This window comes from Dama dama, chromosome 14 (assembly GCF_033118175.1).
Source record: "Dama dama isolate Ldn47 chromosome 14, ASM3311817v1, whole genome shotgun sequence".
In the NCBI taxonomy this organism is placed as follows: Eukaryota; Metazoa; Chordata; class Mammalia; order Artiodactyla; family Cervidae; genus Dama; species Dama dama.
This window is the reverse complement of record NC_083694.1, coordinates 54,959,802-54,983,418: the sequence shown is the minus strand read 5'-3', so window position 1 is coordinate 54,983,418 and position 23,617 is coordinate 54,959,802. Positions and strand designations below refer to the sequence as shown.

Below are 23,617 nucleotides of genomic sequence, written 5' to 3'. Positions count from 1 at the left end.
ATACTGTAAAATGTTCTGCAAAATGTTACCATTGGGGAAAGCTGAGTAAAGGACATGTGCCATCTCTACTATTTCTCCCAACAGCATGTCATGCCACAGTCATCTCAAAATAAAAAGTTCAACTAAAAAATAAAAAGTATGTGTGAGCCATTCATGTCATGTAAGAGTCACTGTCCACACGGCTCAAGAGTCTGATCTGATGGTAAGAACAAAGGGTTATTAACAAATAGCCATTATGGAATTATTATGCATTAGGCACAGTGCTAAACAAGCACTTTGCATTATTCTCTTTTAAGAAGTTCATCCACCTTATGATGGGTATTATTGTCCTTATGTGACATATAAGGAAACTGAACCTCAAAAAAATTAAGTAACTTGCCACACTCTCCCAGATAGCAATTGCAAAGTAATGAACCAACCCAGGTGGTCTGGCTCCAAAGCAAACATACTTAATCCCTAAACTGTACTCCTTTTGTGTTCTGTCAGGTGACATGTTTGCTTTGAATGATATTTAACTCAGACAGGGGGTGTCTTGTCACCTCCCAGCCATCATTTCTTTGCATCCATCCTTTGGGGTTGTTCCCCTAAGAGTTTATCTAAATACTTACAACACTTTTTTATATGACCAATTTTACTGTCTCCAGTATATTATATCAAATTTACCATCAATCACGTTTACTCTCTGCTATGCAGAGAGTTATGTGTTTTTAAATTGTAACTCACTCTCTTATGTTTCTTTGGGAAACTCTCCACTCCCTTTCCACCTACTGAATAATTATGGAGATTAGGTGGGGCTTGTCTACACACTCAGTTAATGCAGGGCATTAATGGATTACAGATGAATCCTGTAGCCGGAATTGGGAGAGCGTGGCAAGGTTGGGAGGGCCTGAAAAATGGTATCAGGGCAGAGATTAGCTTCTGGAACCAGGGTGGTGGTTAAGCATATGTGAGGGAGAGCAAAGAAGTGAGTTTAAAGCAGGGAAGTGCATGGGAAGTGGGGAGACAGAAAAGATAAAAAGCCACACAAGTGCGGCTCCAGAACTGGCACATTCAAAGGAAACAAGATGGTAGTAGAGGAAGGTGTGGAAGAGAACAAATCCAAGGTCAAAAGGGTGACAGTGGAAAATGGCTTTCCAGCTGAAATGGTCTGGTATGCTTCCCATGAGAAACAACCAATTCCAGAACAGGGAGAGTAGACATGTCACTCAGCTCATTCTGGTTCCAAGGTGTTGTGAGACTTTAATCACTGAACCTCGAGTGTCATAATATTATATGTGTGCTGTGTGCTCTGCTGCTTCAACCGTGTCCAACTCTTTGCGACCCTATGAACTATAGCCCATCAGGCTCCTCTGACCATGGGATTCTGCAGGCAAGAAAACTGGAGTGGGTTGCCATTTCCTTCTCCAGGGGATCTTCCCAGCCCAGGGATTGAACCTGTGTCTCTTACATCCCCTGCATTGGCAGGCAGGTTCTTTACCACTAGCACCACCTGGGAAGCCCCCTAATATTATATATGATCCCTTTTAGTTCTAGAGAGAAAATGGTCTCTTTTCTGCCACTTGGAAACTAGAAACAGACTTAGGTTCTGATGGCCTGATTTGGAGCAAGTGCAGTGGTTATGACTTATTGTCTCTGTGCAATGGTTATGACTTACTGTCTCCTCTGGCGAACTGGCTGCCTGGTGCCACTTGGAGGCTGAACTCCTTGTGATAAAGAGGCAGTTTCCAGGCCATCTCTGGGAAAAGGCTGAATGTCTGCAGAGAAGGATGGAGATAGGAGAGGGCTGCAGGCTTCACGTGGGTCAGCTGTGTCTTATGCTTGCCTGTCCCTTTTCATGAGATGCTTTGTAGAGGCTTGGGAAAGAATTGGTCGGCTAGTTAAAGTTAGCTCTACAAAGACTGCCTCAGAAAGAGAAATGAAAGAGAACCTTCACAACCAGTCACAGGGGAGAGAGGTCATAGCAGAGGGAGGAGCAGGAGATGATGTAGGAAAAAAAAAAAAAATTAATGAGAAGAGCACTGTGCATGATAACAGACTGACTTGAAAAGGGGAAACGAGAAAAGGATTCTGGGCTGCCCCGGGACTGTCTAAGCTGCATGAAATGTAGAGATAAAAGGTAACGCAACCATCTTATTAGAATAGGGGGATGTCTGCACCTCATGCGTTTCTCCTCCACCCCCCATTCCCCGGCTACATCTCAGACCCAGGGGCATTAGGGATGTGAGATGAAGAGAAAGCAGAGCTGCCTGTTTGGGAGGGAGCAAAATCTACTTGTTGTGGTAATATTGATCAAGAGCAGTTTGAAGCCATTTCCCCCATTGGACCTCATTACCCATGTCTGCCTTTGAGTCCATGTTCCCAGGCTGATTGTTGCCAGGTGGCACCCACCCCTGCCAGACACAGGTGGATGCCCAGTGTCCTCAAGGAACTCACTCCCGGTGAGCAGGGCCTCAGCTGGCCCTCAGAGGCGGCGTGGCAGGGAGGGGCCAGCAGTTCTGGAAACAGCTGGTATGTATGTCATCAACAGAGTCCCTCTTCCTTTGATGTGAAAGATTCTCTACACAAAAGCCAGTGTGAGCTGCAAAAACATGGTAATAAGTTTTTTTTTTTTTTTTTTGGCTGCTGAAATGAAGCAATTATCGCAGACTAGGTAGACACCTAAGTGACTGCAGTGGTATCCAAAGCAATCTGCTATGAAGTTGGTTTCCACTAAAATAGAGAACATTTGTGGAAGCCGCCTTGATGCCTGATTCACAGACATGGAGGAGGGTGGCTTGTCACTGGGCTCCTATAAGGGCGGGAGGGAGGGAATAGGGTGGGGCAGGGGGGAAGAAGTGAAATGCAAAGCAGAGCAGAGGACCACAGTAAACAGTCGAAAAACAACTTTATAACAAACACTTCCAAGTGGCCAGCCCCTCCACCCCTTTCTATGGATGTGGGCCTGTCACAGAGGATCCTGCTCATTGGAGAACTGCTGCAGCCTCCAGGATCTCAGGAGACACAGCGAAATTCTGCCTTACAAATGGAACTGCTCACAGCTGCTCTGGAGTCCTTGCTTTGCTGAGCAGTTGGCCAGATGCTTGCAGAACGGAAGTGACAGCCTAGGGTGATACACATGGGGAACACGTAATCTCTCAACCCCATCTTTTCTGTGTTCCCACTCTCTATCTTAGCAGCTATAGCAGAGACATTCACCATCCTCTCACTTAGAGCAGGGGGTCCCCAGCCCCCGGGACTGATGCACGGCCTGTTAGGAACTGGGCTGCACCGCAGGAGGGGAGGGAGCGAAGCTTCACCTGCCACTCCCCATCGCTCCCAGTACTCCCAGAACCATTCCTCCAGCCCCAACTCTGTCCTTGGAAACACTGTATTCCACGAAACCAGTAGCTGGTGCCAAAAAGGTTGGGGATTGTTGACTTAGAGCACTAACTGGATATTTTAGAAAGCACAGTTTCACTGAAGTCATCTAGCCGAAGCACGCCTGGGTTGGGAATACACTTGCAGGAGTTGCTTCGTAAAAACACTCATCATGGCTGCAGACCAGCAGCGTCAGCATCCCCTGGGAGCCTCTCAGAAATGCAGGTTCTAAGGCTCCATCCCACACCTGGTGAACTAGACGTGTTTCAGCAAGATCCCAGGTGGTTTATATGCACTCTGAAGGCTGAGAAGCACTGCCGCAACTGTCTTCAGCACGGCTTCTCCACATGGTATTATAATGGAGCAAGCCTGGTCTTCGGACTTAGCCCTAGATCCACACCTTAGCTCCATTACTTCATGACACTGACCAAGAAATACCTAATTTCTCTGAGACACAGTCTCTCCAGTATAAAGTCATAATGCCAGGGTGGTTGTGAGAATTCAGGGAACTAATTCATATCAAGTGGCTGCCAATGAGAACACGGTCTCCCCACTAACCTAGTCTTCTTGTTAAAGAACCTTTGAGTGAAATACAATACGCCCCCATTTCTAAAAGGCTAGCTTTTATAGAAACTGGTCTTTTCAAGTGTATAGGAGGGTTACACAGAATTTCACTTTGCTTGATCGATCTTCCCTCTCTCAAACTCAGCCAGGCTTTCACAGCAATCTTTTTCTAAATTATGTCTACTTCATAATTAAAGGCAAGATGCTGGCTTATTTCCTGGTCTGTTGAGCCCATACTCGAAGCAAGCTGGCATCAGGGGACCTTTCACATTTCCTTTTTTCTAAAGTGGACAGTGGTGCACCTGCTCAGGGCTTGCGTTCTGACAGTTTTGAGTCCAGATTCTCTGTTCAGTTCAGTCGCTCAGTTGTGTTCAAAACTTTGTGACCCCATGGACTGCAGCACGCCAGGCTTCCCTGTCTATCACCAGTTCCCAGAGCTTGCTCAAACTTATGTCCATAGACTTGATGATGCCATCCAACTATCTCATCTTCTGTTGTCCCCTTCTCCTTCTGCATTGGATCTTTCCCAGGATCAGGGTCTTTTCCAATGAGTCAGTTCTTTGCATGAGGTGGCCAAAGTATTGGAGCTTCAGCTTCAGCATCAGTCCTTCTGATGAATATTCAGGACTGATTTCCTTTAGGATGGACTGGTTGGATCTCTTTGCAGTCCAAGGGACTCTCAAAAGTCTTCTCCAAGACCATAGTTCAAAAGCATCAATTCTTTGGCACTCAGCTTTCTTTACAGTCCAACTCTCATATCCATACATGACTACTGGAAAAACTATAGCTTTGACTAGACAGAACTTGGTCGGCAAAGTAATGTCTCAGCTTTTTAATATGCTGTCTAGGTTTGTCATAGCTTTTCTTCCAAGGAGCAAGCATCTTGATTTCATGGCTGCAGTCACTATCTGCAGTGATTTTGGAGCCGAAGAGAATAAAGTCTGTCACTGTTTCCATTGTTTCCCCATCTATTTGCCTTGAAGTGGTGGGACCGGATGCCATGATTTTCATTTTGCGAATGTTGAGGTTTAAGCCAGCTTTTTCACTCTTCTCTTTCACTTTCATCAAGAGGCTCTTCAGTTCCTCTTTGCTTTCTGCCATAAGGGTGGTGTCATCTGCATATCTGAGGTTTTTAATATTTCTCCTGGCAATCTTGATTCCAGCTTGTGCTTCATCCAGCCCAGCATTTCGCATGATGTACTCTGCATATAAGTTAAATAAGCAGGGTGACAATATACAGCCTTGACGTACTCCTTTCCCAATTTGGAACCAGTTCCATGTCTGGTTCTAACTGTTGCTTCTTGACCCGCATACAGATTTCTCAGGAGGCAGGTAAGGTGGTCTGGTATTCCCATCTCTTGAAGAATTTTCCACAGTTTGTTGTGATCCACACAGTCAAAGGCTTTGGTGTAGTCAATAAAGCAGAAGTAGATGTTTTTCTGGAATTCTCTTTTTCTTTCTTTTCCAACGGATGTTAGCAATTTGATCTCTGGTTCCTCTGCCTTTTCTAAATCCAGCTTGAACATCTGGAAATTCTCAGTTTACATACTGTTGAAGCCTTGCTTGGAGAATTTTGAGCATTTTTTTGCAAGCCTGTGAGATGAGTGCAATTGTGTGGTAGTTTGAATATTCTTTGGCCTTGCCTTTCTTTGGGATTGGAATGAAAACTGACCTTTTCCAGTCCCGTGACCACTGCTGAGTTTTCCAAATTTGCTGGCATATTGAACCAGATTCTAGTTCTGCGATTTACTAAAGTAGGACCTGCAGGAGTTATCTACTGTCTGTGAACTTATGTAGAACACAGAACTGAGAAGTCCTTATCTACTAGGGTCACTGTAAAGAGTAAGTCAAAATCTATATACACTGAAAGCATAGAATGTTGCACCTAGTAGGTGCATATTTATTTCCTCCTGCTTTGTATCTAGAAATAATTCTAAACTTTTTGGGAGGATAATCAAAATAATGAAAACTAATATTTACTCTGGAACATCACTGGTAAAAGGAAGGTTTGCCTGTCAGTGACACATGTATAATTTTTGATCCTTTATTACTCACTATTTCAGAATTGGAGTTAATGTTAAGTTAGACACTTCAGCCCAAAGAGCATACTGATGAATCAGTCTTATGGTTTTAATAAATTAACCGTGATATGCTACCTATTTTTACACTTAGGAAATCATGCTAACTTAGTCCTTGTTTGATCTTTATAACTTTAAGTTTTCTTTATACATTTTCTTTCCTGTAAGTTTAGTGATGGCCTTTGACCAAAAGAATTAAAATTCTGACCTAGTAAAATTCTTATTAATAATTTTTCATGTTATAATATATGGTTTAAATTTACCCACCAACTTTGAATTCTCAAACCAATAGACTTCAGTGAAAAAAAATCAAATATTAGTGTGTTTTTTGGGTAGATAAATAAGGTAGAGAAAGGATGGAGAAGGAAGGGCAAGTAACAAGTGAATGATAATAAGTAGTGTAAGACGGAAATATTCAGAAGCAGAATTAAAGATGAAAGATGCCTTCAACTGAGCTTTTCAAGGAAGTGGAAAAATCAGTAAGTCTGAAAAAGCTGGCCAGGCTATCTATTTTAGTAGTTTGGAAAGATGAAAGCTCTTCCACCAAAAGCAGTAAAACTGGAGAACATCGTATAATCTTATGAAAGGAAGGACCCATGAGAAATCTTCAAGTCTGTCTTCTTTATCTTGAGTCATGCCTGCACTTAAAGTACCAGACAGATGAGAACCCATTTCTGCTTTTTAAACAATGTTACAGGAAGATATTCTATAGCCTCTTGATTTCAGTTAGCATTCTACAATTTGGAAAGTTTTAAACAAGTTCCAGTCACAGGTTGCTTTTCCTGAAATCTAACTGAGGTTTCCTGGGTTGGGAAGATCCCCTGGAGAAGGAAATGGCAACCCACTCCAGTATTCTTGCCTGGAGAATCCCATGGACAGAGGAGCCTGTTGGCTACAGTCCATGGGGTCACAAAGAGTCGGACACGACTGAGTGACTAACACTTTCCTTCTTCAACTGAGGTCTCATGTTTCTTGTTCAACAGTGATTTAAAAAAACGAAATACTTTTTTTGGCCGTGCTGGGTCTTTGCTGCTGCATTGACTTTTCTCTAGTTGCAGAGAATGGGGGCTATCCTCTGTTGCAGTGCATGGGTTTCTCACTGAGGTGGCATCTCTTGTTGCAGAGGACAGGCTCCAGGGTGTGCAGGCTTCAGTCGCTGTGGCATCTGGGCTCAGCAGTTGCAGCTTCTGGGCTCTAGAGCACAGGCTCAGCAACTGTGGTACACAGGCTTTGTTGCTCCGGAGCATGTGGAATCTTCCTGGATTGGGGATCAAACCCATGTCTCCTGCATTGGCAGGCAGATTCTTTACCACTGAGCCACGATGGAAGCCCTCAACAGTGATTTTTATAGACAGTATTCTGCTAAGCACTGGAGTTCAAAAATTCTATCCTAGAGCATTCTCACATCGAATGCAGTGAAGTTGTCTGTCCCCTGGGATAGTGTATGTGCATGTGTGTGTGTGTGAAACACAATTTATTTCCTTTAAAACCACTTTGAGAGTTTTATCAGGTGTGTCTCAAACATCTTCTAACAATGTGTCACAAATGTAACATCAGTGATTTAATGCACACTTTCCTAGTTATCTATATTCCTCTCCTATTTCCTGAACAAATGAATTCCTTAGATTTACTACCTGTTTTCCGTGAGCTTCAAGTAAATACCTTTAAATGTAGCATACTATATTTGAAAAGTCAATATTTGTAATTTAAAGAATTTCACTTATGTCTATTCTTAATTTTAATTTTTACCAAACTGATGAGGCCTGACATCCTCTGTCTATTCTAGATGTTGTGCAGAATCAAATAGTCTCACATTTTGTTGAATTTCTTCTCATTTTTCTCTGTGCTGTTCTAGCTCCTTTTCTTGCTCACCATTCTTTTGTGGTGGTGGTGGTTGTCTAGTCGCTAAGTCACGTCCAACTCTTTTTGTGACCCCATGGACTGTTGCCCGCCAGGCTCCTCTATCCATGTAATTTTCCAGGCAAGAATACTGGAGTGGGTTGCCATTTCCTACTCCAGGGGATCCTCCCAACCCAGGGAGAACCTGGGTCTCCTGCATTGACAGGTGGATTCTTTACCACTGAGCCACCTGGGAAGCCCCCATCCTCTCTACCTCACCACCTTCAAGACTCAGTCCTAGATCTTCTGCTTGTTCTCCATAGGTGATCTCAATTACTCTGTTGATTTCATTGCTACCTAAATGCCCACAACTGCTAAATCTAGTCCTCCAATTCAGATAGTCTTCTGAACTCAAAAGCTGTATGTATAATATTTGTATACCAAATATGAGCATTTTTTTTATCTCAGAGGCACAGATTGTTAACATGCTCCATACCAGATTTACTGTTTCTCCCTTTACCTGGCATCCCTCTCCCTTCTGTTTTTCCCAACCCAACAATTGGCACTACCTACTATTCACAATAGCCAAAAGGTGGAAAGAACCCAATTTCCCATGATCAGATGAATAGATAAAATGTGTTATACACATACAATGGAATATTGCTGCTGCTAAGTCACTTCAGTCATGTCCGACTCTGTGCGACCCCATAGACAGCAGCCCACCAGGCTCCCCCATCCCTGGGATTCTCCAGGCAAGAACACTGGAGTGGGTTGCCATTGCCTTCTCCAACAATGGAATATTATTCAGCCTTAAAAAGAAGGAAATGCTGACACATGCTGCAGCATGGATAACCCTTGAGGACATTATGCTACGTGAAATAAGCCAGTCACAAAGGACAGATACTGTATGATTCCACTTATTCCTAGAGTGATCAGATTCACAGACAAAGTAGAGTGATCACTGCCACGGGTTGAGAGGAAGGGGCTATGGGGAAGAGAGGGCTGCTGTTGAACTGGTACAGAGATTCAGTTTAGGAAGATGAGAATTCTGGAGATGGATGGTGGGGGTAATGATGGTACAACAATGTGAATGTACTTTAATGTCCTGTAAATGTCGACTTAAAAATAGTTAAAGATGTTAAATTTCGTGCTATGTGTATCTCACTACAAATTTTTAAAAGACAAAAAAAAAGTAAGGGAACATGTTAAAAGCCACCACATAAAGCAATCCCAGAATGTGGAACGTGCTCTAGGACAAATGACCAGGTTTTAGTAAAAAATCAAAGGCATAAAAAAGGAGGAGGGAGGGAGGGAAGAATGATTATGGAATAAAGGAGGCCTAAGAGATAAAAATAAAGAAAGGAGTAAACAACACCACCTTCCACCTGGGGTCTTAAGCCAGGAAGCTAGAGGTTATGCCTGAATCTTCTTGCCCCATGTATCCATTTCTGTTTGCACATGTGCTTTGCTTATAGAAAGCCCCTGGGCTCAAACTTAGAAGCAAGCACCAAAAGGAATTTTGATAAGGGAGGAATTTTTATGTTTTAAAGTTGCAGGGAAGACTTTACAAAGAAGGTGAGCCTGCTAAGGGCCTTGAATGCTGGGTGACAGAGAATTATTTAAGAACCGGTTGCTGGCGATAAGATTCTAGATAGAGGGACAGAATGAGGATGCGGTAGGAATAAGCATGACACCCGAGTGGCCGTTATGGATGGGCAGCTGCAGGAAAGCCTTCTTACCTGATCAGTCTGGTCATGCTGACTCCTTGTAGAGGTGGGCCCTCTGGAGTGGTGTGGGCCAAACTCCACTCGAGGAGAGGAGCATGTGGTTTTGTAGATAGGCAAATGCATGTACATGTGTGACAGTCTGTGATGTAAAGGAGTCAGAAAGAAATTAGATCGTATCTAATTCTGGAAGCTTCTGCAAAATAGGGGTCATACTATACAAAGGAATGGGGGACTTGAACACATTGACTGTGAGAGGATAGGTCTTACAGGGAAAAGGGGGGCTTATCCAATCAATGTTGTAATTTAGGGAGAAGGGATGGAGAGGGGACACTCAAGAGATGACTTATCTTCAAAGGCTGTTTGTGCATGCAGGCCAGATGGGCATCTAAAGGGATGACAAGACGTGACGAGGATGTACTTAGTAAAGCCTCTGGATTGAAATGCAGCGGAAACCCCATTTTGAGAAGTAGGATTTCTTAACAGATGACAAGTAAGCTTGCTACTAAACATGTTCAGAGCCTGTTTCCCGTGTTTGACATCTGTGTGATGGAATATGGCCCTTAGTTACTAATTTGTTGATACCTCTTTCCCCTGGACCATTCTTATATTTTAAGTTCCCTCCCCTATGATTAGTTAATGTTCTCCACTCTCCTTTCTTCCTCTGAACCATCAGTTTTGTCTAAATCTAGCAATCAAAGTCCCAGCAGAAAACAAGTTATATACTCCAACTGAGTCTTACAGAATTTACTGAGGGATTATTTAACAGGTACAAAAGGGAATAGTGCAGTATGCAGGGGCTGTTAAAGTGTTGTGACCAGTCTCGGGCCTGAAGAGCAGGAGGAGGAGGGGTTACCAGAACTCCGAGATGGTGAGGGCTGTTGGGACAGAGCTGTGACTTTCACTGAGGAATGAGGGGCCCTCTGGAGAATCTCAGCCTTCTTCATCCCTCTGCTCTCACAGAGGTCAGCCTCTCTGGTCTCAGAGCAAGATGAACAGTGAAGGTGCATCAGAACAGCAAATGGAATATTCCTACTGGGTTTCCATGTAGATCTTTTTGCCATTCTCTTCTTTACTATTGCAGCTTTATTTTGAGCACAATTTAAAAGTTTTTCACTCCTGCTTAATTTTGCTTTTATATTATCATATGTTCTTACTTATTCAATGAAATTTCAAAATAGGGTCTACTTACAGCTAGGTCAGACCAGCCAGTCTTAACCTGAGCTACGAGCCCCCACCAAAACTTCTCAAGACTCAGGAATAAGCAGCTTCTAATGCTGATTCAGACTCAGGAGGTCTGGGAAGAGACCTGAGAGTCTTCGTTTCAAACATGTTCCCAAGTGATGTCTATGCAGCTGGTCCATGGACCACATTTTGAGGAGCAAGGCACTGCAGGATTTTAAAATGGTCTTTAGATAAACTACCAGCTGCCCTGAAATTAGTTAGGTGAGGCAGTGGGAGGGTCCACCTTTCTGCTGATGGCCTGCCATCTGCTACTTCATTATTTCTTGGCTTTGCCACTAGTTCCCAGGATTCAAGAGCACCATGTACTTCTCCAAGTTTCAAAATTTCTGCCTTCTGCATGGGTTTTGATGCTGCTGTTTTTCCTGGACTTGTGATGGAATGATGACAGCAAATTACTATGATCATCTTTGGGGAATGGTGTCTTCTAAGACCTGCTGTCTGCCTCCCCACTGCTATCATTTGTTAGAATACCATTCAGCTTGATGCTTACCTGAGCCAAATAAGCTGATGATGTTTTAGTGACTGGATCAGTGAATTGCAGGAAATAAGGAGTCTGTAATCTTAAGGTGAGCTTTCTTTTACCAGGGTAAGTTATCACAGCCTAAAATTTTAGTGTATCTTAACTTTCTTACAAAACAAGGGACCGGTTTGTCAGAGGCTGAAGCTGTGCAAAGAGTGAGGGAGGCAGAGGGAAAAGGGGAGGGACGTGTTCCTCTGAGTTTTATTTCAGACAGGAAGCTGATAGATGAAGAAGTGGAACCCCGCGAGGCGGACCTGGGGAAGTTCCCAGGTGACACTGAGAGGAGGTTCACGCCGGGATGTCGATGGATGCCACCCAGCCTTGTGCCTGTGGACTGAGATAGCAACGAGACCAGTGGCGCTAAACGTACTGAGATAGCAACGAGACCAGTGGCGCTAAACGTGGGGAGTAAAAGTGGAGAAGAGGACTATAAAAGATGAGTATTTGTCATCATCAATTGGGAAAAGCAGCAGCATTTAAGAAAATAGCTATTTTAACCTAAATAGTATAAAAATGCTGTTCTCTGTGTGCCTTTGGTATGGCCAGTTCTCTACATATTGATATATTCTTTTAGATCGTCCTGCCAACTCTGGAGAGTAGCATAATTAAAAGCCCAGACGCTAAATTGCTTGGGTTTAAATCTGGTATGCACCGATTCCTGGAAATGTGGCATTCTGAAGCTTTTAACCTCCCTGCGCTGCACGTTCTTTACACAGTGAAATGGACATGAAAATAGTAACAAGCTCATAGGGTTGTCTGGGGGAATAAAGGATTTGATAAGTGAAAATTTCTCAGAACAATGCAGGCATAGACTAATTTCTCAATCAGCGCTAACAATAATTATTATCATCATCTCATTGAGTTTGATTTCCTGCTTAAATGTGAGTTCTTTCCATGAAGCCAGGTTGTGTTCTCCAGATTATGGTGGGATGACCCAGTTAGTTATAGTGGAGAGGGAGTCTTAACAGTGTCAAAATACCCACAGGATACGTTCCCTTTATGTTTATAGCACAATAAGCATCTATCTATAAAGGAACATGGGAAAAATAATTTGAGAGTGTGAAACATAGTGACTGTGATCCGTCAGTGATTCTGAGGGACTAAGGTGAAGGAAATTCATGCTCGCAATGGTATATCAAGCTCTCAGTTTGTGGCACAGTTTTTTGCAGGAGTGAAAAGGAATTAAACCCTCTTATGGAACGATTTAGTCCTTGAATCAGGAAGGTATTTCAGGTAAGTTCTGTGAGACTCAAAAGGTAATTATTACCAAGTATCCAGTGTACCATCAAGTATTGGCTAAGTCCCATACAAGCATATTATTTAATCTTCTCTCACTCCTTCATGGTAGCTAAGTATCGTCACATAATCCCCCATCAGTGAGGAAATGATGGGCCTGGAATTCCTAAATGACTCTCTGATCAAGGGCAAATGGCAAGTCAGAGAGGGAGACATCGCTTGTCTCCGTAGCCAGTGGGCCTCCATTCTGCCTATTAACTGTGAGCCAGGCTAAGCAGTCGAAGACCAAGGCCCATTTGGGAAAACAAGAAACTCATTTCAAAAAGATCCTTGACAAAAGGTAGCAGTGATCAAGGAGGGATAAAGATAAGGCCCAGGGGAGTACTATTTCAAAATTGGAAAGCAGGGGAAGATATGGCTATCGCCTCATCTAAATCTTTTCAGCCTACAGATGAAGAGGGAAGGGTCTAGACCTCAAGGTCATTTGCAGTTAGTGTCAGCATGGAGACAAGAGCCCCTTCCTGGACTGTATCGTTCATTTCACTCTCTCTCCCCATAAAGTGCAATTGCTTTCGCTGGGAATGAGAGGCTGTCAGCATAAGTGTCTGTGGCATCCTTTTAATAGGAAATAGTTAAACTGGGAAAAATCATACTTTTTAATTATTGAAATCCTTTACTAATGCTGAGCCATTGTTTGGTGAACATATACGGAGAATATTAATAGATATTATATATTACTAAAGCTCCCTCTTATTGACTTCTGCGTCACAACATAAACACACAGAGCCCAATAAAACATGACTTTGTCTTAATAGCATTATGAATAAATTAAGAACTTTTTTCTTCTGCAGTAACTACTAGTTCCCCCCCGCCCCCCCCCCCCACAGAAAAAAATCAAACCTTTCATAGGACTGTAATTAAAAGTAAAGGAACATGCAGCAGATTTTAGCTGCATAATCTTCAGGAGATTAATATAGAACTGTCAAGACTTAGACTAACGAATATTCTCTGTTTGCTGAGGGGCTCCTTGAGAATGGCTTCCAAGGGGCCATCACCTCCAGTGGTTGCTTATGCATCTTGCCAACTAAGGCTGAGGTTTGTTGTGGAGCACTTGCCAAGAATGACTACCCCACCATGCTTGTTGGAGCTGAAGGACATCACCAAAGTCAAGGAGTCGGTCTTCTTTTGCCTGCATTATACACATCTAGTACAAGCCTGGCCCACAGCAGGCCCTCTTCAAATGCTTGTCGGATGAGTTACTGCACTTCAGGCCATACGCTTTAACTCCAAAGCCAGGTACCATGGTTTAGATGTGTAACTGAGCTGGCCTAGCAATCTGCTTAGAGCTAGTTGACACTGTGAATAACTGTGATAAGATGGAGGACCCAGTTTAATGAGTAAGGGCTCCTGTGTCAGCCAGATCTATATTTTAGTAATGATGTCATTATCTTAGGCAAGTTACCTTTTCACTTTGAACTCATTTTTAGAAAAATGATAGTACCCACTTCTCAGGGGCCGGTGAGGACTGTATGATAAACATGTGTTGTTCAGTCACTAAGTCATGTCCGACTCTTTGCCACTCCATGGACTGCAGCCCACCAGGCTTCCCTGTCTTTTACCATCTCCCGAAACTTGCTCAAACTCACATCCATTGAGTCAGTGATGTCATCCAACCATCTCATTCTCTCCTCTGTCATCCTCTTCTCCTCCTGCCTTTTCCAGTGGTTTGGCCCTTTGCATCAGGTGGCCGAAGTATTATAGCTTCAGCTTCGGCATCAGTCCATCCAATGAATATTCAGGGCTGATTTCCTTTAGGATTGACTGGTTTGATAAACATGTAAAATGACCTAACTCAGAGCCTGGGAGTTTGTTCTTAGTATTCACTTCTGCTTGCCACCTGATGGAAGCCCTGGAGGAGAGTCACCTGAATAGAAGCCAGCTACTGTTTGATTTATCTATTGCTTTGCTGTTTCTGCAGACCCACTGCGTACTGGCTGCTCTATCTCTGTGACTCAGTGGATCCTCTTCTCTGTCCTCATGTTAGATCAGTTTTAATTCAGAGTCTCTGTGGCTGCTTTCTCTTGACCAGCCCTCCATGTGGTTTCATTCAACTCTCCCAGTGCACAGTCCTTCTAACCCTGCCAGAGAGCATGCAGAGGACAAATGGCTGCCTGTGATTTTGAATGTAAGGACAGGGCTACTGTGGATCTCATTTAGCCTGGCAAGTTTCACTCTAATTTTTTTCTGACTTCTTCCTTCAGTCCCCCAATATATCTGTACATCATCCATTTGCTTTTGTGTCTCATGACGACATAGGGGGTCACTCTCAAACCTTCTCTTTTGGGAGGTGAGAATACATATGATCTCTGCAAGAACAACACCAACCCGCCTTGCTCAAGGCTCCCTGAACTGGTGGTCACTTAGTACTTATGTGGTGCTTCTTCCTGTAAACATTAGCTGGTCCTTTTAACATCCTTGAGGACAGGCAGGAGTTCTTATCATCCTTTTGCAGTGCGGGAAAGCTAAGGTAGGCAGAGTCAGATGTTTATTCTAGGTCATAGCAGCATCCACGATGGTCAGGGAATAGCTTTCAGGCAAGGTCTGCTCCCAGTTGGAGTTCTGATACCTCAAAGCAATATATCCGGTTTATGGTTTCTCTAAAGTCTTTTGGGTTGGCACCACTGGTTTTTTTCTTCCTCTTTGGATCTTGGCCAGTTCTATAGTGCTAGGATTCCTTCTTGAGTCTAAAGGAAGTTATATGCATTAACTGTGAATGTGAATGCCTAAAATTTTGAGGACTGCCTTTTGGGAGGTATTTCATAGACCACCCCTTGGATATCATCATTTCTGAAAGAATTTTGGGCTTGACTGAGAAAGTGGTCTGACCCAGTGGTGACAATTGTGAAAAATTTAAACCTTCACTACTCCCAGCTATTTAAGACTTTTTTTTTTCCAGGCAAAACTCTGTTTTTTCTTGCACTTGGAATACTCCCTGGTGTTTGGATTGATTTGAAGCAGAATTGAAAAGAATCCTTAGGTTCTTTTCTCTAAGGAATCTGATTGTTGTTGTTTAGTCGCTCAGTTGTGTCTGACTCTTTGTGACCCCATGGACTGTAGCCTGCCAGGCTCTTCTGTCCATAGGATTTCCTAGGCAAGAATACTGAAGTGGGTTGCCTTATCTTTCTCCAAAGAATACAGACATTTTGCCAAAGGGCTGTTGATCTCCATAGAAACTATACTATATGAAAACAGCCTGAGGAGTCAATGGTCCCAAATTTGAATCTCTTTTCCCTTAGTAGCAATAGAACTTCCATAGGTTTCATCCTCTTTCAGAGTTTGTTTCCTTCTCTGTAAAATGAGGCCAGTATTACCTGACTTGGAAAGCTACCGTGAAGATTATTCAAATACCTAACACTGTATTGGCTCATAATAAGTACTTAAAAGTTTATTCCTTCCTCCGTTTTTTAAATCTTGACGACAGACCTCTGTGTTCCCTCAGTGGTCCTTACAGATGGAGCACAAAGGACAAATGCCCAATTAGTCCATGTCCCCAAATGATGTATGTTCCCTGAATTTATCTGATTTCTCTCTAATTAGTGGGACACATCTCAGATAACACAGACTGCCAGCAATCAACTTGAAATGACAGACATGAACTCACTCATTACTCTAATAGGTCCATTTTTAGTATATGAAAACTGAGACCCAATCCTGCCTTGGGGCAAAAAGAAGTGAGTGCCTTGGTTCCTGCATAAGAATGTGACATTTATACATTTGTGTTCCTCATTTGCAGGCTGATGACCAGTTTCATAAGCAATGATGAGGGTAAAACAGGGCAAGGGAGAGAAGGCTGCCTGTGGGTGCAGTCATTCTTTATCTTACTAATGGGACATCTCTTCTACTAATGTGTCACTCTCGCCCTATCTTGTTTCTATAGGAAAATGTTCAGAGCTTCTTCGATTTTTTTTTTTAATGACATAGACATACACTCATATTAACTTACAAATCATAAGCATAAAGGTCAGTGCATTTAAACAAAGATAACAACCCTGTATAAGCAGGACCCTGATCAAGAAAGAAAACAGAATGAGCACCCCCCCAAAAAAAAATCCTCCTTGTGTCCCTTCCCATCATCACCACCCCCTCCACCAAGGAAAGCATTAACTGGATTTGTAACGCCACAGATTAACTGGATCACTTTGAAATTTCATATAATAGAATCATAGGGTTCAAACTTTTCATGTAGGTGGCTTCTTTTACTCTACAATATGTTTTTGTGAAAATTTGTGTTATTGAGTGTAGCTCTAGTTCATTCATTATCACTGCAAAACCGTACTCCATTGTGTGACTATAACACAATGTATTTATCCATCCTACTCATGATGGCCATTTGGGTAGTTTCCAGTTTGGGGCAGTTTTGAATAGGGCTGCTATGAGCATTCTTGTGAATGTTTTTTGACTCATATACAAATGCATATTAGTTAGGTATACACTGATGACTGGAATTTCTGGATACAAAGTGCTTAGCTTTCAAAGCTACTGTCAAACAGTTCTCCAAAGCTGGGTCTTTGGTATGTAAAAGACAAGGTCATGTTAGTGGTAACACTGGGAAAGGACCCCAGGACCAACCCTGCATCAGTAATCATCTTAGAAATGGAATTATCTTGATCAAGTTATAGTTTATGTGCTACTCACAAATTGCCTTTCAATACCCAATTCTATCACAATGGTTAGTTTTCCTCACCCAAGAGTAACAAGGATTTTGTCTCATCCTGAACTCTGAAAGGTAAAACATTTTTCGTGCAGGTACCAACCTTTCTCCGGATGTGAAAGCCTCAGCCCGTTCATTTTTATGGTACAATAAAAGCCCAGTTTTAAAAATTGGCCAGGAGGGGATTAGGGTATCAGTAGAAAAATTCTCTATGTATGCAGTTTCTAAGTTATCTTTATCCTGCTTGTTCTGTTCTCGAAATGTATTACTAGAAGCTGTCACTTGTCTTAAATGTTTTAATGAATGATATTTAGTTGCCTAAGGCTTTTTTTTTTTTTAAGCAAAGTACATAGATTTTTTTTTTATATGCAGAGAGAGAGAATAATAAATGTTCTGCCTTAAACAAAAGCATCACCAAATGCCAGCTAACTGACCTCATTTCCCTGTTTCCAGCACAGTGAAATTTCATTATCGTCATCATCTGCATTAACTAATTTTTATTGTCTGTCTATAAAGCACTAAGGGGGTTATAGTAGAATGAGGTGAAATAGAACATGTGTTGAAATTGGACTTAGTACCTGAGAACAAGTCTTTCTGCCATTTACTAGTTCTGTATCTTTGGGACTATCACTTAACTTCTTCTACCTGAGCTTCCACAGTTTTCAAAAGGAAGGGTTATTTTCCAAGACAGTAAGGATCTTTAAAAATCCTATGATTTGAATTTTAATCAATTTGGGTATGTTGATTGAAAGGCATATAACCTAGTTTTTTGTTGTAATATATTATTACTTTTTACTTTCATAGCTTAAGAAGATAGATGCCCATACTTTCCTGAGTTCAATGACTTTTACTTAATGGACTTTTACTCAATGGACTTTCTTAAATAAATGAGAATGCCTGGCCCAAGTGAATTAAGGACAACAGTAAGAAGAATCCTCCCACTTCCTAATGATAGTTTCCCTGAAATTGCTCTGTCTTTATTTAGTAAAGAGGGAAGTGGAGCAGAGAAGGGGAAAATTCACTGGGCAATAATATTGGCAAAACATTGAATTGTCCCATCCTCAAATATCTTCTTAGTCTTTATTTTTAATATTAGTATTTATTTATTCAGAAAAATATTCATTAAGCAACAGCTATTTGTCAGGGACTTAAGATCTAGAAATAGGTTAATAGAAACCCACACAGTCAATGAAAGTCTGCACAGTAAACTAAAGTCTCTTGTGTCTAGGAATACAACAGATCTGATATGTTGCATGATTTTCTCTTTAAAATAGCAAAATAATGGAAGATAGCATATGTTCATTGTGGAAAATTTCAGACCTGATTTTTTTTTAAACAGCCTGTACACATCATAAAATATAAGCCAGGACTTTAAAGGAAGATTATATGTTGATTTATTCTTTTCTGCCTGCCACTTTTTCCCTGGAATATAATTATATTGAAAGGCTGGTAAGAATGAGGTTTTCGGAGAAAAAAGAGAGTACATAAAAATCAGCTTTGGAGTTTCTTCAACATAATACTTTGTATTTAATTTTTAATTATAGAGGTATAAGAGATTATATCCAGTGTGTTGAGAATTGATTTTGCTTAATGGAAATGTGTTTTCTTCCCTACTATTTTATGTATTATTCATAGAAAAAAAAAAAAGTGGTCTTTTATGAAAGGGCAGCTGGTCCTTTAACAGACAGGAACTTCTTCAGTTAGAGAAGCTGCTAACAGTGGTTTTGATTTGCTGCCCAACGTGCATTTACAGGCTCATTTAACATTAATAGAAGGTGATCTGGGTTCACTTCATGACCTCTTGGAACCTAAATCACAGACTGGGTCATTTAAGAGGTTTGGGGAGAGTAGACAGCCACTTAACAATAGTTAGAAACTTTGGCTAGAAAAAGAATCTCTATACAAATGAATACGTAGCTCTCAAGTTAGAGCTCATCAAGTCCTGGTGTCCCAGCCGTAAGTGCCTGGAGTCCTGCTTCTGAGAGCAGCTCAGCGACACGGAGGGCGTCCTCACTCCTCTGACCAGTGGGGGAAGCGCACACCTCAGAGCTGGAGTTGCTCGGCGTGGAGGACCTCTTCTCCAACTGCACACTCATGCTCAAAACAGTGCTCACAATCGCAATCTTGCTGGGCCCCCGCCTGGATTGAGAACACTCACAGCAAAACCTCATTTACCTGGATGTGAAGCCCGAGAACTTTCTGGGGGGGGCTGCCGGGCACTAATCAGCAGCACACCACCCACATCACCAACTTTCACCTGGCCGAGGAGTCCAGAGACCCCGAGACCAAGGATCACAGCCCGTACCGCGAGCGCAAGAGGTGACGGGCACGGCTTGAGCATCAATACATACCTGGGCAGGAGCAGAGCCACCAAGACGCCCTGGAGACCCTGGGCCGCCGGTTCCTGTGATTCCTGCGCGGTAGCCCGCGTGGCCAGGGGCTCAAGGCCCACATGCTCAAAGAAAAGTTCCCAGAAGATCCCAGATACCAAGCGGGCCACGCCCATCGAGATGCTTCGCGAGAGCCTCCGGGAGGAGATGGCCTTGTGCCTGCGCCACGTGCGGCGCCTGGACTTCTTCCCAGAGCTGGACTGCGATCACCTGCGCGAGCTCTTTATCACCTCTGACCACAGCTGCCGTGGTTGGCTACGACTGGGCCGGGAGCCCCTCTGCATGCCTGTGGCATAGTCCCCACTGACCCACCCTCGCAGCCTCCAGCGCACAACGAAGCCCTGCTACCCTGCAGAAACAAGGCACTGAACTGCATCAACAGGCAGCTGAATGCCGACGACCCCACTGCCGGTCACTTCAGTGTCCCCATCACAGTCCCCGTAGAGCTGGAGGTGGCTGATGACACCAAGGTGCTGCTGTTTCTTTCAGAAGAGAAAGAGAAAATCGCTGCAGCGACACATGCGACCTTGACGCCACGGCCCCTGAATTGTCCCGCTGCAGCCGCTCAGGGTCAACTTGTCCACGGCCACGTGGCCGCAGCCGGACGCGGACTGTGGGGCCGTCGGAGCTACCCTCTTCACCCCACGTGGCGTCCTCTTTCGTAGAAGACTTTGGCCGAGATTTCTACACCTGCGTCTAGTCCAGCTCTCCGAGCGCATTAACTGTTTAAAACAAGGGGAAAAAAAGAAAACCCTGGCAACTGTCCTGCCCTGCGCCTCCGCCTGTCTGCTGAGTGAGTAGAGTGGCCGCCCATCCTCTTAGTTTCATAAAGTGCACCTGGTCTGCTTCCATGCAGAGGCCGTTTTCTCGGGGGGACCCTGCTAGGCGTTGCTGCCAGGGGTGAGCCTGCCCAGGGCCTCCCCAGACCAAAGGGGAAGGCGTGGCCTCATGGGTGGCGCCGGGTGCCCTCAGGCTTCTTGTGTTGGTTCTGCACTGCTGGCCGGGCAGTGGGACACAAGCGCCTTAAAACGGGCAACACCGCAGGTGCGAGTGGGGCGGGTGGCGCCCCTGGTGTGTTCCCCATAGTCTGCTGGAGGCCTGCGTGCTACACGGAGCAACCAGAGGTGTTCCCTGCGGCGTGTGCATCTAGGTCTTGCCTTACAGCGTGTCCTGAAATGGCACTTGGTTTCTCTGATGCTTTCTGGAAGCCAGAGAATTTAGGGGCTTTTTTTAAAAAAAAAAAAAGGAAAATGAAACCAAAATAATGGTAATAATAATACTGTGTTAGTTGCTCAGTCGTGTCCAAGTCTTTGGGAACCCACGGACTGTAGCCTGCCAGGCTCCTCTGTCCATGATATTTTCCAGGCAAGAATACTGGAGTGGTCTGCCATTTCCTCCATGGGATCATCTCGACCCAAGGACGGAATCTGGGTCTAGAGCATTGCAAGCAGATTCTTTACTGTCTGAGCCACCGGGGAAGACACAAATAAGAATAGCTGTAATGCCAGCGTCTCTGCGGACCAGGCAGGCACTGTATTATTTATTTCATTTTTATGATAAACTTTTGATATCGGTATCATTATTACAGCTACTTTTAGGTGAGGAAATTGAGGATTAGATTTATTAAATGGGTTGTGTAGAGACATATAGCTGATAGATGATGAGTCTGGGACTGAAGCCAGGTTCTAACCCTAAAGACTGTGTTTGAGAGAGCTGCACTTGGTTAAGGCTGAACCTGTATGGAGAAATTTGTCCATGAAATAAGGTGAAGGTATTGGGCAGTTGGGAAGAAACAATGATGTAAATTTTCTTTGAAAATACCACAGCTTTTTCCTGGTGGTGGTGATGATTGGAGAAATGATAGTGATGAACAAAATGATGACAGTTTTGTCAAAGCTGGGAAAGAATGAGGAAACCATTAAGATCTCTGTGTGAGTTGTTCTGGGGGCTTGCTAGTGGTTCAGCAGTGAAAGAATCTGCCTGCAATGCAGGAGGCAGGAGTCTGATCCCTCAGGAAGATCTCCTGGAGAAGGAAATGGCAACCCAGTATTCTTGCTTGGGAAATCCCATGGACAGAAGAGCCTGACAGACTACAGACAGTGGGGTCACAAGAGTCAGACATGACTTAGTGACCAAGCTATCACCACCACGAGTTGTTCTAGATTGGGTTTACTTCTAGAAATTAGCTATATTGGACTTGAGATGCACAAGCAGTCTTTAATTATCTGGGATTCATGCATCTGAATGACATTGAAGTTTGCTCTCAAAGCTGGTATTCAAAAATAGTGTGTTGTAGACCTGCAAAAATTCCTGCCATTTTCTTTTTAGGGGGTTGATTCACAAGAAGCAAAGATAGTTTAAAAAAAAAACCACTTATTGAGTTTTGTTCTTATTTCTCAAGATTGTTTTGGTTATCAGGATCCTCATGATTCTGTGTGAATTTTAGGATATTTTTCCTATTTCTGAAAAATTTGCCATTGGAGTTTTTAATAGGCATTGCATTGAATCTTTAGATCGCTTTAAATAATATGGATATTTTAACAATAGTAAGTCTTTTAACCCATGCACAGGGGATGTATTTCCATTTTGACTTCAAAACATAAAGCTGTGCTGATCAAAACAGTATGGTATTGGCATAATAGGAAACATATAGACCAATAGAACAGAATAGAGTGTAGACCCAAGTACATGTGGGTCCAATGATCTTTAACAGTATTGCCAACACTACACAATGGGGAAAGAAAAGTTTATTTAATAAATGGCATTGGGAAACCTGAATATCTACCTGCTAAAGAATGAAGTTGGACCCTTATCTTACAGCATACACAAAAATCAACTCAAAATGGATTAAATGCTTAAACGTAAAACCTGAAACTATAAAACTCCTTGAAGAAAACAGAAAGGAAAATCTCCATAAGGTTGGTGTTGGCAATCATTTGTTGGCTATGACATCAAGAACATAGATAGCAAAAGCAAAAATAGACAAGTGGGATTACATTAAACTAAAAAGCTTCTGTACATCAAAGAAAACAATCAACAGAGTAAAAAGGCAACCTGTGGAATGGGAAAATATTAGCAAACTGTGAGTATGATAGGAGGTTAATATCCAAAATATTAAGGAACTCCAACAATGAAATGATAAAACCAAATAACTTCATTTAAAAATGGTCTAAGGACTTGGTGGCCCTAGTGGCAAAGAACCCTCCTGCCAATGCAGGAGACATAAGAGACGTGGTTTCGAACCCTGGGTTGGGAAGATCCCCTGGAGGAGGCCATGGCAACCGACTCCAGTATTCTTGCCTGGAGAATCCCATGGATGGAGGAGCCTGGTGGGCTACAGTCCATGGGGTCCCAGAAAGTTGGACATGGTTGAAGCGACTTAGCATAGTGTGCAAGACTTGAATAGATGTTTCTCCAAGACACACAAATGGTCAACAGGTTTATGAAAGATGCTCAACATACGTAATCACCAGAGAAGTGCAGATCATAAGCTATCACTTCATACCTGTTGCAATGGCTGTCATTAAAAAAAAATGAGTGTCGATAAGGCTGTGGAGAAATTTGAACCATCATAGACTGTTTGTAGGAATGTAAAATGGTTCAGCCACTATGGAAAAGGTTATGAAGATTCCTCAACACATTAAAAGTAGACGTACTATGTAAAATAATCTAGCAGTCCCACTTCTGGCTACTTATTCAAAAGAACTGAAAACAGGATCTCACAGAGATATTTGCATTTCCATGTTCATTGCCCATTAATAACAATATCCAAGATATGGGACAATCTAAAATTTCTGTTATGAATAAATGAAAATAAGCATCACACAAATAATACATATTCCTGTTACATTAGGTATTCAAAGAAGTAAAATGCATAGATACAGAAAGTAGAATGGTGGATACTGGAGACCAGAGGGAGGAAGACATGGGAAGTTGCTTTTCCATGGGTATAG

The 23,617-nt window shown here is 42.9% G+C and overlaps 1 protein-coding gene and 1 pseudogene across 1 annotated transcript in view; both read left to right on the top strand.

Annotated features, from left to right (window-relative positions):
• Positions 1-23,617, top strand: part of ASTN1 (astrotactin 1) — a 347,419-nt gene that overhangs the window by 55,759 nt on the left and 268,043 nt on the right. The gene's annotated exons all lie outside the window — the stretch shown is intronic.
• On the top strand, positions 1,065-20,195 carry LOC133069518 (casein kinase I-like; annotated as a pseudogene).